The following is a 15,000-nucleotide window of genomic DNA, read 5'->3' as shown; positions in this document are numbered from 1 at the left end:
TCACTAGTGTAGGCTGACTTTGAGGATGAAGATGATGATGACGATGATGACGATGATGATAATGACGATGATGACGATGATGACGATGATGCCTCACTTACAAGGTCACTTTATGCTAGTGGGCCCTAAAATGAAGACGCTTCTTCTTCTTCTTCTTCTTCTTCTTCTTCTTCTTCTTCTTCTTCTTCTTCTTCTTCTTCTTCTTCTTCTTCTTCTTCTTCTTCTTCTTCTTCTTCTTCTTTTTCTTGTCCTCTACAGTATACGTGTTGTTTTTCTTATGATATGACACATCAGGCCTCTGCTCATTAAGCACCTCTGTTTTGAAACAGGAGGAGGGGGATTGGCGTGATTCATATATGTAGTTGAAGGCTACGGATGCCACGCTACAGAAGGGAGGCATAATAAATCAGACGCCACGTGAGGTCTCGTGTGTGTGTGTGTGTGTGTGTGTGTGTGTGTGTGTGTGTGTGTGTGTGTGTGTGTGTGTGTGTGTGTGTGTGTGTGTGTGTGTGTGTGTGTGTGTGTGTGTGTGTGTGTGCGTGTATGCGCGTGTGTGTGTGTGTGTGTGTGTGTGTGTGCACTGTGCACAGTGTGCACGCTCATTGAGGAGGCACCAAGCCAATTAAAGAGGGAAGATGAAGAGGATGGAAGAGGAGGATGGGGGAGGAGGAGAGGAAGAGGAGGATGGAATAAGACGATGGGGGAGGAGGAGAAGAAGAGGATGATGGAATAAGAGGATGGGGGAGGAGGAGAGGAAGAATAACAATCTACGGTTCTCATCCCATAACAGAAACAGTGGGGCACATGCCAACACTTGTCTGCCTCTGACACACACAAAAATGAATTGTGCTTTCCCAGCACGATGTTAGTAAAATCTCTCTTCTCTCTCTCTCTCTCTCTCTCCCTCTCTCTCGTTCACTGTTCTCTCTGCCTCTGTCTCTCTGTCTCGCTCCCGCTCTTTCTGACTGTCAGAAGCATTACGCTTGCTACATTTCTAATCCTAATTTTTGCCAGTTTGTATGTTTGATCTTTAATCCCTTCAAGTCACTCTATGAACCCATCCCCCCTCGAGCCAGCCTTCCTCTGACAGACAGACGCTGTTCGAAGTGCTGAGCTAGCTGGCTTTCTAAGTGATGCTAGCTCTGTCGGCTGTGTGTGTGCGCGTGCATGCTTGCCTGCCTGTCAGAGAGAGAAAGAGAGAGAGAGAGAGAGAGAGAGAGTGTGTGTGTGTGTGTGTGTGTGTCCATGCGTGCGCGCGCACACACTTTCATGAATGTGTTCTCAAGACCCAGTTCCCCCGAAAGACAAATACAAAAATATAACAGGGCAGGGGGGTACCAACCACTCTGTAATTCAAACTAGCTCAAACAGTAGCATCCTCTCCACAATGTAACATGAGCATATCTAATTGCAAGACCTTCTGCTTGGGGAAATGCTATTTTTAGTTACCAGGGCCGTTATTATCTCTTCTTGGCTTTCTTCATCACATTACAATAATATAATTATCATATAATTATATAATTTTCTCAACTGCCATGAGAGAGGGTGACAGGAGAGAGGCATCTGCAATAAAAGGCATACCTGCTACAATATGGCTGGTTATTTCAACATGAAAGTGTTTTTTTTGGCACTATTAATGTCAGTTACTTTTAGACAGGCAAACGACAGAGTGTAGATTGATGCTGGCAAATGAAGCAGGTTATGTGATGTGTCTGTGAGGAGACCTTGAGAAATACACTAGGCTACCTCTGATAAAACAGTCAAAACAATGTTTGTTCATCGAGTGAAGATGAATCAGACTAAAAATGAATGTGCGTAAAACATTCGTGTCCACACCACAGGGAAATGACTTGAAATGAGAAATACATATCTAGTAATAAAACAATGACTATATCGTAGTAATATGCAGTACTGTCATCACATTGAACAATAAAAACAATATTGGTCTATCAGGTGTCCTTGAAATAAGACAATATAGTAATAAAAAACAATAACTGCATAGTAGAAATATACTGTACACAGTCGTAGCATAAAGTAGTCTATCAAGTGAGTCTATGTAGCCCCTTAACACACGCGCGCCACCTGCTCAATAGTCACTGAAAACACTTACTAGCACCATACTACGCCACTATGACAGTGCACAGGGCCTTTAGTAATACATTACGACTTGGTAATTGCCATTGTGGTAACAGCTCATTCATAACAGGGGCCGTGTCTTATTGTGTTAAAGGGAAAGGGAAGCCAGATCAGGCACTTGTCTCAACAACACCACAGGGGAAAGAGGAAGTGGCCCGTGTTTGCCCTCACACCTTCCACAATCCTGTCACACCTTGCCATGATTCCCTGGTGCCTGCTCCGCGGAGGCTCACATGGCACCCCGAGTCTCAGTCTGAGGTGGAGAGAGCAACATGTCAAGAGTGCTGAGAGTTCGCAGCGGGTGCAAGACACACAAACAACAGTTGCCTCCTTTCAGGGGCATGTTCTGTAACAGTAGGTACCACGGGAGAGGAGAGAGAGAGGAAAGGGGAATGGCAGGAGCCGAAGAGGAGAGAAACGGAGGGATTTTCCCACTAGAGGAGCTTGGGCAGCCGTGGTGTAATGGTTAGGGAGTTGGACTGCAGATTGCAGAGTTGCAGGCTCAATCCCAACCGTTACCAATCCTTTCCTCCCTCTATGGCTGAAGTGACCTTGAGCAAGGCACCTTACTCCACATTGCTCCAGGGACTGAAACCAATACCCTGTAATGTCTGTAAGTCACTTCGGATAAAAGCATCAGCAAAGTGTAATATAATGTAAAGGAGCTAAGGGATAGTCTTACTCGTGTTTCAGGTCTGTGGCATAACCATGGTACACTGGGAGGGAGATGGAAGAAACATGGCATCTGGAGGAGGAATTCCCCAGTGGACGTGCAAAGGTTACAGAGGGCCATGGCTAGTGCTTTCACACTTGAAACCTACTGTATTCTCCCTTGAGATCACTGGCACTACCTCTTTACTTGGGCAGGGGAAGAAAAAGGGCAGGAGGCTGAGAAGGAGAGACAAGTGGAGAAATGTCCCACTGGAAGCAAGAAGAGGTAGCAAGAGAGGTAGAGTAGCAGAGGGCCATGATTAGTGGTACAACTCAACTTCTCCCTTGGTGTATCTGTGGAATTACTATGGTACTTCAAGAGAAGACCCAAAATGTAGGGAGAAACTGAGTCTTGAGGAGGACTTGATCATTTCCCTCTGGGTATGCAAAAGGCGAAGGGAGGTAAAAGAGGGCTATGGTTAGTGGCGCGAGTCCGATTCTCCCTTGAGAATATGTGCCATTACCACGTCACGTGTTTGCCACACTAGGTGTGCTCTCAGTTGAGATGTGTGACACTACCATGGTACTGGGAAAGGGTGTGGGGAAATGCTAAGAGTGGAAAAGAGGAAAAAGAAGAAAAGAAGCGAAGGCGCCAAGGGAAAACAGGGGGGTCATTGGTTAATGTTTTTGGCAGACTAGCAGCTTTACTATGCCTTGAGATCTGTCACAGTCACTGAGGTGGTTGTGAGGCATTTAACACAGCGCTGGAGAAGACAGAACAAAACAGAACTTTTCTACCAAAGACATGGTTGATCATATATAGATTTAGGGGAGATCCCTTCTGAAAATCCAGCAAGAAAACAAAACCAATATACAGGGAAAGTACATGAAAATTAGAAAGGGAAGATACGAGAGGCTGAGGAGGAGAATCTGAGGAATTTTCAAACTGGCGGTGCCAAGATAAGATAGGGTCACGGCTGGTGATTTGGCACACTGTAGGCTTAGTCATAATATTACCACTGTACTAAGGGTGGGGTCCTAAATGGTACGCCAGAAGGAGTAGTGGCTAAGTGGTCTATCGAGTTGCCAAGTAACAGCGGCTCATGGCTGGTGGTGGTGTCTCACTTGGCTTGGCACACTTGGCTTCCCCTCCCTTGAGATTTGCCAAAGCCATTGAGCTGGCACTGAGGAGGTAAACACAAGTGATGGACAAGAGGGAGCAGACCTTTGGTACTGTAAACAGGCATGGCGGCTGATCCATGTGATGGGGAGGGGGGACGAGGGGTTCCACAATACCCAGAAAGAACAGAGAGAAACCAATGGAGAAAGTGAATGGAGAAGCAAACCCAGATGGGGGATATAATAAATGATAAAAAGTCATGGAAAAATTGGAGCGATAATGAAGTGATAACATCGTTGTTAGTCAAATGCAAGTCCTTCACCATAACATAGGCCTTCTTACTTTATTACTGTATTTTCACTTATAAGACCATCCAAAAGAGTCACAACATGCTTACAAATGAACAGATGGCATGTCTTTAGTGTTGCCCTCTTGGGACTGGTTCCATACTGGTGGGATTACAAAATACAGCTACAAGGGAAAAAATAGCAAGTGTGCATGTGAGTGTTTGGATGGTATGGGATATTTCCATCACTGTGGTTTTGGTTGATTGTAATAAGTCAAAGTTGTTTTCTCTTTTTAATGGATTGCCATCCACAAGACCCTGTCAAGGCTAGGGTAGACCTTCATGCCTCACACACGCTCACACACACACACACACACACACACACACACACACACACACACACACACACACACACACACACACACACACACACACACACACACACACACACACACACACACACACACACACACACACACACACACACACACACACGCCTGACAAGTGTTGTCACAGACAGGCTTTTGGCACGGGAAGCACCACAACAGCTTTGATCATTCAGGCACTAGATCCATCCAACCATCCATCTATCCAACCAATACAAGCCACAGCAGCCCTTTCACACACACACATGTACACACACACACACACACACACACACACACACACACACACACACACACACACACACACACACACACACACACACACACACACACACACACACACAGCCTAAAATAGTTGAGACTATTTAAAAAAACAGGGCAACCTTCTGCATTTAGAATTTTAGGTTTAGCCAACAATGTTTCCATGATAATCTCAATTATGAATACACCGTCATATTTATTGAGAATTCTTAATTCAGTCAATTTTCATTTCCTCATTCTACCAACACAAATTCGTCTTTCTACTGAACAGTCGGCACGTTCTGCCAACGATGTTCCCATGATAATCTCAATTATGAATACACCGTCATATTTATTGAGAATTCTTAATTCAGTCAATTTTCATTTCCTCATTCTACCAACACAAATTCGTCTTTCTACTGAACAGTCGGCACGTTCTGCCAACCACGTTCCCATGATAATCTCAATTATGAATACACCGTCATATTTATTGAGAATTCTTAATTCAGTCAATTTTCATTTCCTCATTCTACCAACACAAATTCGTCTTTCTACTGAACAGTCGGCACGTTCTGCCAACGATGTTCCCATGATAATCTCAACTATGATAACACTGTAAAGTTTATTAAGAATTCTTAATTAAGTCCATTTTCAATTCCTCATTATACCAGCACAGATTAGTCCTTTTGCTGAATAGACATTCACAACATTTCAATAATGTACAGCAAACTTCACATTTTGATTTTGTTTTTATTTCAACAAGTACTTTTGAACAGAATCAAAAGTATTCATACAATTTAAGAGCATAACCATTTTCTGTCTTTTTAAGCAGGAAATAGAAAGCTAAATGGGGTTTAGTGTCTTTAAACAAAATTTGGCCCTTCAGAACTTAAATTTGGTTTCACAGACCAAGCTGCAATATTAAGTGCAGTTGTAATTGGGGTGTCATGCCATTCATATCTACTTGCTCTCTACTAGTTCTGAAACACAAGCTACAAGTTTGAGACACTGATTGACCCATACACAGCCTAAATACACATTTGCCAATTCAGAACATGGCCCTGCACCTAAGTAACATAAGGTTTAACATGTCTGGTAAATAAAACATAATGTAAAAGAAAAGATAATGATGGGAAATTGCTATACCGCCATACAAAGGGAAAGTGCAGTAATTACATTAACATTCAAACTGAGAAAAAGGCCTAAAGGGCCGTACACACACGTCGCTGCTAGTTACTCGCTCAGCGGATGAAGTCAATAGAATGTCTACGTGTTCCAGCGAGTCTCGCTGGCGAGTAGGCGAGGAGAGTACAAGCGATGCGATGCGGGCGGGTTCCGAGATTAACTTATTTTATCTTCGAGCGACGCGAGTTAAGCGAGTAACCAATTGGAATGCAGAATACAGATTATTGACAGGTGACGTTGCCCCTGTGGTGTTCTGACCACCCAACTTCTGCACGCCATCACGCTTTGGTTAAAAGTGTTGAGGAAAATACATACAGTGTACACCATCAAAGGCTCATATGCATGGTTGTGCACAGCACACGATCAACGTTAAACAGCGTAGGCCTACATTTTGTTTCGTACGGACGTTATTGGCGCGGACAGCGGGAACCATGACAACCAGTAAACAAAATCACCCAGAGCGAGTGGCAAGTAGGCGAGTGAGCAAGTAGCGAGTAAATAGCAGCGACGTGTGTGTACGGCCCATAAGACTGGATGTTGTAGTTACTTCAAATTTGACATGGCAAAATCTCTGAAAACGGGACACATTTGGACCGCTGGTCTTTTTTTCAACATAAAAGGTGGTGTAATGAACACCCTTCTCAGTTTCAACTCAATTACTGCACTTTGCCTTTGAAGGCCAGTATACCCCTAGCCTGCCTCTCACCGACGGTGCGCAAGTGTAGCTCCGGAGCACCCCGGTGGAGTGGAGCTACACACACATCCGTCTCATAGCGCTGCCCTTAACACACTCTTCTCGAGTAGAGAATAAACGGAGCACTTGTTGCTTAAAGATCAACGGCTGCTCACACATTGACTCTAGAGATTAACCGAAAACATTTTTGGAGGAATTTGTTGGTGGCGAGTTGAAATATGTTGGTGAATTGCAATAAATGCACCATTTATTTTCGACTCCAGAAGAGCATGTTAATGGCAACGCTACCAGATGCTGGTTTGTGTACACACCCGCACCATCGGTGAGAACCAGGCTAGTATAGCCCAAGTAAGGAGGTAAAACTCAGCGATACTCCACACTGTGAGAAGATGGGTCATCAAGGGGAACTTGACGTAACCAGTATGCATCTCAAAATACAACCTTGTATTCACTCTTCAAGTGCAAGTTTGTTAAAATGTCTTCCCCATTTTCCCCTCAGAAATACAAGGTAGTCATACTCCAACACCGTGGGAGCATAGGCCATCAAAGGAACTTGATGTAACCGCCACACATTTCAAAATACAGCCTCGTCTTCAGTCTTACAGTATAAGCTAAGTTCAAATGTCATCCACATTTTTTCCCTCAGAAATATAGCCATACTCCAACATTGTGAGAACATAGGCAGTCATGGGAACTTGACATTGCAGCCTCGCCGTCAGTCTTACAGTGCCAGTTTGTTTTTCAGAGATTGTACACGCCGTGTACATTTGAGACAAATCTCCATGAAGACATTTTGCAAAGTATCGAAGGTATACTTCAGAGCCTTTGGGTAGGAGATATTCAGGGCATAAAGGAAAAAAAGGTAAGGTATGCCAAAAAGGTATGCCAGAGCAGTTGGGGTATCTGGGATATCTTGCAAAACAACTCTCCTCGAGGATGACGGCAATGTTTTGCACTCGCGTAGATGTACCTGGACCACAGTCTTCACGAACATATAGAATGCCCACAGCCACACCATCTGCATCGGCCTCCTGCAGACAACAAAAGCACAAAAAAGTATTTTTACTCTCACATTGACTTTGTAAATCTGCTGTGCCCCCTCCTGTACCACCTACTCATGATGAAACTCATAGGGCTGGGTCCCATTACATGACACTATTATACAAATAAAGGGAACATCAAACCGAAAGCAATGTAACTCCCTGACAACCTACCAGCAAGGAAGCAATCACTGTTAATTCATTTTGTCTACAGTTTGTAAATTTCAACCAATGAGTAGCAATTGGAGGTAATAACCAAAGTATGCCCCAGAAATAGTTTTTTTCAGCAGGTGGCATCCACAGACCATTCCACCCTCACCTCACCCCCTTCTTCTGCAATGTAGGTTTAAATGAGGCAGAGTATAATCCACTGAAGTTGCTCAGCTAGTGGTTGTCAAAGGTGGTACATCAATGTGTGGCAAGAAAATGTGCTATGTCCCCCGGCAGTGTCCAGGGCATGGAGGGGATGCCAGGAGAAATGCCAGTACCACCACCACATACACAAACTCACTCACTTATTCAGTCTTTGCCACTCAACCCCCTGCCACTGCATGTTTCACTTTGAATTTCTATTCATTTACCCCCCACCCGATCAATGGCAGTTACCTCATCACTGAAGTTTGAATTGTTGCCCTTAGGGAGGTGCCACAGGTGAATCAACAAAGACATCCACCCCTTCTCTATTCATTACCCCATCTTAGACTAAATCTCCAGTTCTATTCTCTATTGTATTCTATTACTCTGTACTACGTGCATGTCAGCACACTTTCAGTCTGAGTGTGCATGAGTATAATGTACATAGTATGAAACATAAAGGCACTGTATGCCATTATATGATTTGTTGGAAAAAGTTCCTGTCTGATGCTAATGACTACTTACAAGGCACTCTTTGAAAAGTTCCTTGGGGTCCTCACAGAGAAATACTGGAAGTCCTCGAAGAGCAGCATCTTTGCGGTGCCTGAGGATGTCAGAGGTCTATGTCAAAAAAGCAAGAAAAAACATCAGTTTGGTCAGAGTTAGAGTTCAAACACTTCTTTATAGCAAAAATCGTTTCACTTATTAATTTTCTTTCTACTCCAATATTAAAAGATTTTCCCCAGCAACTATACTGTTCCATAAATACTCAGCTAGAAAGGAACAGTAAGCAAAATGGATTCAAAATGCATTTTGCTTAACTGGACAGGTTGGGATCACAGAAGTATGATTGACTGACAGTTGCATTTCATTGTTTAGGTGTTCCCTTCATTTTATGTAGCAGTGCAATAAATTATACACAAACACATTTATAGAGTTAGAATTTATGACTTATTTGGCAATAACACAAGACTCACCATGATCCGTCAACAATGTGTCCTCAGCGTCACCCAGAGCCTTCCCCCAACAAGGTCAGCTGTCAAAGGACAGTAATGATTCAATTAATTGATGCCAGCAACCATGATTTTAACATAGACACTGCTCTCTACTTTCAAGAACCTATAATGGCAAGCAACAAGAATAATACTTAGCCAAGCAATGCCCAACTGTGACAATCATGCCTTGAGAATATTATGTACATATAGTTCCACTAAAGGACCATAACAGCGTACGAGGTATGGATGCTCAATTATGTGACGTTTTGGGTTAAGATAAAATCAGGACACATGGCTTTAAGCAGTAAGCTATGATCTGATAACTTAAACACCAGAACACTTAAAGGTGCACTGTGTAAGATTGTGGCCAGAGTAGGCATTGCAACTATGCTGCTCATTGAAACCTTTCTGCCTATTGCCAAATTTAATATTTCTTGAATATTAATAAACTATTCAAAATGGCGAACCATGGAGAGCACCCCCCCTTTTCATGCATGTAAAATGCAAATTTCCCACCTTAAAATGAACACTTGCAATGTAATAGTAGTGTTGACTATTTGTTAAAAAAGCTAACATTTGTGAATGGGTGGCCTGAATTCTGCAAATGAACAACTAAAATCATTGCAGTGCACCTCTAATGTTGATTTTCTAGGTGTTTTTTATTGAAAAGTCCCTTTTAAAACATATTTCTTGAAAAAGCACATCATTCACATTTGAATATGAAATTCAACTGCTAAATTAGCTAAAGCGCACCTTTGTGATGATATCTTACAAGGCATGACTTTAAGGCACAACTCCCTTTTGGGGTCTCCTATGGTGAAGCTCCTGGTGTCACTCAGGGAAGATTGTCCTGGTCTAAGGAGAAACCACAGTGCTTGAAGAACATGGGAGATGTGGTGCTCTTATCTGAAACATAATCAGAAAGGATATTTTGAAATAAGTTTAGCATCCATAAGAAAAAGCCTTTTGCTAGGAGCCACATAGCATACCAACATAACATTGCATGAAGATTACTTTTAATTGCTAGCTCATTTGATGTGCACAAGTTAGAAGTGAATGCATGAACAAAAACAAAAGACAAACGTGTGCAATAGCATACACAGCCTCACAGACGCACGCTACTATTCAGCCTACTAACAGCTGAACAGTAACAAAAAAGCACAGACTATGATAACAGAAACTTTGAGTCCTTAATGTTACCATTACCAGTAAATGACATGGCTACTCCAGGTGGATTGGCAGTGTGGCATTGGACTTGCGGTCAGCTTGTAACCATTACATGCCACAAATTGAAATCAGACATACCGCGCTGGTTATATAAGAGGGCCATATACTGTACCACAGATGCATTGACAGTTTTTAAATGAGATAAACAAACAGCCGGTCCGTAACATTCCTGCAGGAATTCGCTCGACAGTTAGCTAACATGAATGCCATATGAGCTAGCCCATTAGCAAACACTGGTTCAAAACTAGCACATGGTGAAACGAAATCTTGTCATTCATAAAAACACACACAGACATGTTAAATTACTTCTTTAACAGGACACAATGTTGTACACTTGCTTACAGCCTGTTAAAAACGTACCTTTTCGAAATTTGGCCATCCTGCAAACAAAGTTGAGAAAACTTCAACCGGAGTGGAACTGGATGTTGCCTGCCACTGCCAGCCCTTCCCATGTTGACAGGAAACCCAACCTGTGTCGTGGCCAAGAAGCGCATGCGCTGAATAAACAGTTGTGGCAATTAAGTATTTTCAATTTGCAATATTCACTATTTTATATTCACATATCACTGAGATGCAACCTATCGGTTTGATGTGGATTTTTCTGTTGGTTAATAATAATTCATATTTCCTGTCCATTCAATTGTGAACATGTAATTACTTGAACAATGCGTAATTCTATTTTTTACGGTGCACACACTCCTGGATGGGCCATCACCCAAGAGCCACTCAATGCGAGAGCGTCTGATCAAAGGGAGGAGGATTTGACCTTGTGCCCCCATGGAGAGGGTTGGCAAGGCCGTAGAGAAGCCAGTGGATAGACCTTCAGCTCCATCAGCATCACAGACAGACAGTGTACACTACAGTACTCTAGATATAGTGCCTGGTGTGTGTGTGTGCGTGTGTGTGTGTGTGTGTGTGTGTGTGTGTGTGTGTGTGTGTGTGTGTGTGTGTGTGTGTGTGTGTGTGTGTGTGTGTGTGTGTGTGTGTGTGTGTGCACGCGCGCGCCGTATGTGTGTGTAGATCACACTGGACAGACCTTGATCTCCATTCCCATCAGAAAAACAGAACTGCACACACACACACACACACACACACACACACACACACACACACACACACACACACACACACACACACACACACACACACACACACACACACACACACACACACACACACACACACACACACACACACCAGAGTCCCTGGCTGTCAGCACTCAGTAAATAGCTAAATCACATCACCGAACCACAAGTGTCAAGCCAACTGGCCACACTCCAAACCAGAGAGAAAATTAGCCAGCAAGGATGATAGGGGTAGGGAGAGAGAGAGAGAGAGAGAGAGAGAGAGAGAGAGAGAGAGAGAGAGAGAGAGAGAGAGATTGAGAGAGAGAGAGAGAGAGAGATCCATACTACAAGGCAAGAGCAATGGATCTATACTCTTAAGTGAGCCATTGATTAGAGCCTGGTGTTAACACCTGCAGTCTAAGTCGCAACCTGTCATCAACCCATCTGACTGTCAATAGAGGACAGATGCACCAAATACACACTGATGCTTGGACAGCTGCTCACAGAGTTGCAAAAAGTAGAAGTAGAAGTAGAAGTAGAAGTACTCTTACAGATGTAATTACAACATTAGTGGTATTATATTACATGGTTTCAGCTATGCAATAGCATACTAGTGTTGTAATCTTTAAGAGTACAGTACTACTACTTCTGCTTTATACAACTCTGGCTGCTCCTCCCATTACATCCCATCCCCCAACATTCCTTCATTGACTTTCCTCCATCCAATCATCTTTCCATCTCCACCTCACTCCATCCCTCGTTCCCTCTCCTCCACGTCTTCTATTCATCACTCGATTCCTGCGGCACTCCATCCCTTGTTCTCTCACCTTCTCCTCCTCCTCCACTGTCTCATTCCATACCTTGCTCCCTCTCCTCCTTCTCTAATCTCTCTATATCTGCTGCACTCCATCCTTTCATCACACCAGGCCTTCTCCTCTTCTTCCTCTTGTCATCCCCCCATTTCTGCCTCACTGCATCCCTTGTTCTCTTGTCCTTCTCCTCTTCTATTCATCTCAGCCTCAATCCATCCTTTCATCACACCAGGCCTTCTCCTCTTCTTCCTCTTGTCATCCCCCCATTTCTGCCTCACTGCATCCCTTGTTCCCTTGTCCTCCTCCTCCTCTTCTATTCATCTCTCCATCTCTGCTGCACTCCATCCCTTGTTCACACCCCTCTTCCTCCTCTTATTCTTGCTCTTTTCCCCTGCCACCATGCCCAGTTCCCTCTCTTCCTTCTCTTCCTCCTACTACTCTTCCTTTCAACTCTCTATCTCTACATCTCTCGTTCCCTCTCCTCCTCCTCCTCCTCCTCCTCCTCCTCCTACTTCTCCAGCTACACATCCAGCCACCTTATTGACCTGTCCTCACCCTCTTGTCTTCTATTCCTATCCTTCTCATTTCTGCCTCACTGCATCCCTTGTTCGTTTGCCTCTCTAATCATCCCCAAAGCCCATATTGGCCCATCCTTTTAATTTTCATCCTCCTTGTTCATGCCTGGTACTCTTTCCTTTGTTCCCTCCTCTCCTCCATCTCTGTTTCCCTCCCACTTCACCCCCGCCCTCTCTCTCTCTCTCTCTCTCTCTCTCTCTCTCTCTCTCTCTCTCTCTCTCTCTCTCTCCCTCTCGCTCGCTTTACTCTTTTTCACTCTCTTTTTCCTATCTCTCTGCCTCCTTCAAACTCTTTTCTATCTCTCTGCCTCCATTTTAATTTACTACATACGTTGTTTTGCTCGTAAGGGTCTGGACTTTCCCTGTTATTACACAATCCTATTGTTACTATTTTACCATTATTAGTTCTTACCACTTTTCTCGTCTTGCTTTTCTTTTTTATCTGTCTCTTTTTCTCTCCATGTACAGTATAATCATAGAAAATGTTGATTTTCACATCCTTTCCATGTGTGTCTCTGCTGTACACACAGCTTATTTTACCATGGTCGAAAGCTGTGCTCTAAATTAACACCTGGTGAAAATTCGGCCTGTTGGTGAGTGCATAATTGGCTAGATCATATTGGCTCATGATGACAAAAAAAAATGAATTTAGAGCCCTGGTCGGAAGTGAGCTGTCCCCTCCCAAACTCAACAGTCAATGACTACCCAGAAAAAAAAACCCAAGATGGTGGTAACCCAGGTGAAAAAGTGGTTCAATTTAGTACAATAAAAGCATGACTGAAGTGTACTTAGCATGTTAAAAGTGCACTCGTGCTTTTTGTGCTAAGAAAAAGTATGTTTACAATATGCTTATTTAACCCTATCCAGACCGGGGGGGGGGGGGGGGGGGGGGGGGGGGGGGGGGGGGGGGGGGGGCTAAAAGTGCCCGCACCAACTTTGATGTCGTATAACTCCTGAATGACTAAAGCTAGGACTACGAAACTTTGTGACTTTTCCTAACATGAAGTTGGCTACAGTGTGATACCAAAAGATTATGTTTATCGTTTTTGTTGTTGCCATGGCAACGGTTTTCTGACAGGTATGCCTGACCAAAAATCACTGATCTAAGTCTCATCATCATCACTTTTCATATTTTTTTACATTTTCATTAGCATCAGACACCCTTGTGAACATTTGAAGTGGTCTGAAGCACATAGTAACCAAAATTGATGTGCATTACCTAAAATAGATGGAAAATACATTAAGGTGACATTTTGGGCAATAAAATCAGGAAATGACGTCATAATGATGTCATCATATCCAATAATGACACAAACACACAAACTGATGTCATTCATAGATCTTTGGCTGAAGATCATCCCCTCCAAGTTTGGTGGTCATACGCCATTCGGTTCCTGAGTTATGAGGGGGGGGGGGGTCAAATGAGCCCCCCCCCCGGTCCCAGGAATGTCAAAAAAGCCCGGTCTGGATAGGGTTAAAGTGTGCTTAAAATTAGATGTAATTAAGTTGCTCTCAAAGAAAGTACACTTAGCGAACCATACTTCAAGTGGACTTCGAAGATGTTTGGCTAAAGTGTATTTAGAGGAATATACTAATAGTGTTCTAATAGTGAACTTACTTAAAGTGTATTTTTTAATAACATATTGCAATTGTACTTTTTTAAAGTGCAATATGATTACACTTCACCCAAATGTCTTCGAAGTGTGATTTTCTATAGTGCGCTTTAAAGTAAATCGCTTTAACATATTGCAAGTACACTTTTTCTAAGTGCACCATGATTGTATTTCACTCAAATATCTTCGAAGTGTGCTTACACAAAGTGCATTTACCCATCATGCACCATCATGCATGTCCCATCATGCAATGCACTTCTTGGAGCTAAATTTCTCAAACAGAAAGCCATTTATCTTGAAGGAATATTTTTGGTTTGCATGAAAATATTACTCATTGTTATATTCTGTGTTTATTGTAGGGGTTTTTAAAATTTAAAGTGGTACACAAAAAATTACCATGTTCCCACCGTCATGATGGTTACGTATGTGTTGTGGTATATATAGGCTCACACTTCCCATATCACCATGGTGGGAGGTAAGTTGGAACTAGTTGTCCAAATAAAGAATAGAGAGTCACCATTAATGATCAATTCACGTGACCAACTGCAGGAAGGTGGAACAAGATTGAAATAAAGTGAGATGTGTATCTGAAATCTCTGTAACAATGCAATGATTGTAA

General features: G+C 43.0%; 1 protein-coding gene and 1 long non-coding RNA gene across 3 annotated transcripts in view; both read right to left on the bottom strand.

The window, feature by feature from the left end:
* Positions 1-15,000, bottom strand: part of tmem178bb (transmembrane protein 178Bb) — a 241,419-nt gene that overhangs the window by 151,994 nt on the left and 74,425 nt on the right. The gene's annotated exons all lie outside the window — the stretch shown is intronic.
* LOC134463647 (uncharacterized) lies at positions 6,928-10,737 on the bottom strand. 2 transcript variants are annotated; one of them, XR_010037787.1, is made up of 5 exons: positions 10,675-10,737; positions 9,841-9,993; positions 9,070-9,128; positions 8,618-8,713; positions 6,928-7,729 (listed from the first exon to the last, which is right to left on the bottom strand). It is a non-coding gene; the product is annotated as an uncharacterized LOC134463647 (long non-coding RNA). The 2 variants fall into 2 exon arrangements; XR_010037786.1 differs by lacking the exons at positions 9,841-9,993; positions 10,675-10,737 and having other exon boundaries at positions 9,070-9,532.

This window comes from Engraulis encrasicolus, chromosome 15, assembly GCF_034702125.1.
Source record: "Engraulis encrasicolus isolate BLACKSEA-1 chromosome 15, IST_EnEncr_1.0, whole genome shotgun sequence".
NCBI classification, from domain to species: domain Eukaryota; kingdom Metazoa; phylum Chordata; class Actinopteri; order Clupeiformes; family Engraulidae; genus Engraulis; species Engraulis encrasicolus.
Note: the sequence above shows the minus strand (reverse complement) of the source record. Positions and strands in the feature narration are given on the sequence as shown.